Source organism: Haliaeetus leucocephalus, unplaced genomic scaffold, assembly GCF_000737465.1.
Source record: "Haliaeetus leucocephalus isolate CR32 unplaced genomic scaffold, Haliaeetus_leucocephalus-4.0 Scaffold214, whole genome shotgun sequence".
NCBI classification, from domain to species: domain Eukaryota; kingdom Metazoa; phylum Chordata; class Aves; order Accipitriformes; family Accipitridae; genus Haliaeetus; species Haliaeetus leucocephalus.
In genome coordinates, this window is record NW_010972650.1 from 864,635 (window position 1) to 866,382 (window position 1,748).

The window sequence follows — 1,748 nt, forward strand, 5'->3', positions numbered from 1 at the left end:
CCTGGTCCCCAACCCCGTCCGTGTACTTGTCCCCATCCCCAAGCTGTGCCACCACCTCCTGTCTGGCTACTGCCCTGATTCCCAGTTACGTCCCTGTCCCCATCCTCGGCCACACCCTGGTCCCTGTCCCCAACCGTGCCGTCGTCCCCATCCCCGCTCTCCATCTTTAGCCACCGCATCCCTTGTCCCCATCCTCAGGGACGTTGTCCCCGTGCCTGGCCATGCCCCAGTGCCCTGGTTCCCAGCCACCGTGTCTTGGCCCCTGTCCCCAACATGGCCCAGTGCCTGTCCTGGCCGCAGCCTGGTCCTTTCCCGGCCGTGTCCCAGTCCCTTCCAGCGCCTCTTTGTCTGCTTGGACAGCAGAAACCAGCCCCATGGGGCCCAACCTGGGTTGGGGGAGAAAACATCTTCCCCCAGGGCAGCTGGGGACAACCAGGGCCTGGGAGGCTGGGGACAGTGGAAGGACACAGGGGAACAAAGCCCTGAGGTGGCTCCCGGTGTGGTTTTTGGGGCTGGGGGGGGTTCCGGACGAAACGGCAGCTGCTCTGCGGCAGCTGGTGGTTGGGACGCAGCTGGGACATGGGGACACGCGTCCCCTGGCCACCCCGACATCTGCTGCAGCCCTCTCGTAGCCCCCCCCCCCGAAAGCACTGGCCCCATGGCCCTGGGGGGGGGTTCCCCCCTCCTGTTTGTCCCAGCAAAGCCCACAGTGGCTGGGGAGTGGGGGGCTGGGAGTCATGCCCCTGAGGTGGGGGGGGCTGGGGGGGACTCAGTCCCTGCAGAGGGGTCACCCCACGCCACATGCATGGGCAGGGCTGGCTCCAGCTGCCGCAGGTGGAGCTGCCAGGATGGCCCCCCCTCGCCCCCAGCCCCTGCTGAGAAATCACATTTTTTCTCTACATTTCCCACATTATGCAGATTTCTAGGCAGCTCCAGGTTCCCACGTCCCCGCCGCCAGCCCCACGTCCCTGCCGCCAGCCCCACGCTCTGCCAGCCTGGTGCTTTTGGGGTGCTGCTGAAGCGGGGTGGGAGCAGGGAGGGGGCCGGGCCCCCCCCCCCCCCCCCCCCCGGGATCACGGGGCTGAAGACAAAGAGGGGCCGAGATTTGGGCATCGCCCACCAGAACAAAGGACCGGGCGGCCCTGGCTGCACCGAGCGGAGGCGAACTGGGAGATTTGGCTCTCGCCGGGCTGGTCCCCATTGCAAATGGGTGTTTAGGGGGGGCCCTGACCCCCCAAAGCAGCTCAGCCCCCACCCCTGACCCCGCAAGGGGTCCGTCCCTGCGTGAGAAACACCTCCTGCCTTTGTCTCCCCATGGCCCCCCAACCCTCAGCACCGGTGTGGGACCTGCCAGGGTGTCCCCAGGGTATCTCCAGGGTGTCCCCAGGGTTTGGGGGGCTCACAGCAGCCCCCACCTCAATCACCCATCTCCAGGCTGGGCACAGGGGGTCCCTGCCCGTCTCATCCCCCGCGCCGTGGGCAGTGGGTGCCCCGTGGGGTGGCGGGTGGCTCAGCCCCACCGGGGCGATGCGGGGTGTAGGGTGAGGGGGTCTGGGTGCTGGGGGTCCCCCCCCCCCCAGCCCCTTCCCATCTCATTAAGTATGGAAGACCACTCGTCCCCGCACCCACCGCTGCCAGGCAACGGGTTGCTAGGAGACCGGTTGCTAGGAGATGGACTGGGGACCCCCCCCCATCCCATTCCCCTTCCCCAATATCCATTCCCGGGGCCTGGCTGGGAATGGGGGGGG

General features: G+C 67.8%; 1 protein-coding gene across 1 annotated transcript in view; it reads left to right on the forward strand.

Annotated features, from left to right (window-relative positions):
• PRPH (peripherin) overlaps positions 1–1,748 on the forward strand; it is a 13,367-nt gene that overhangs the window by 608 nt on the left and 11,011 nt on the right. The window lies entirely within an intron of this gene.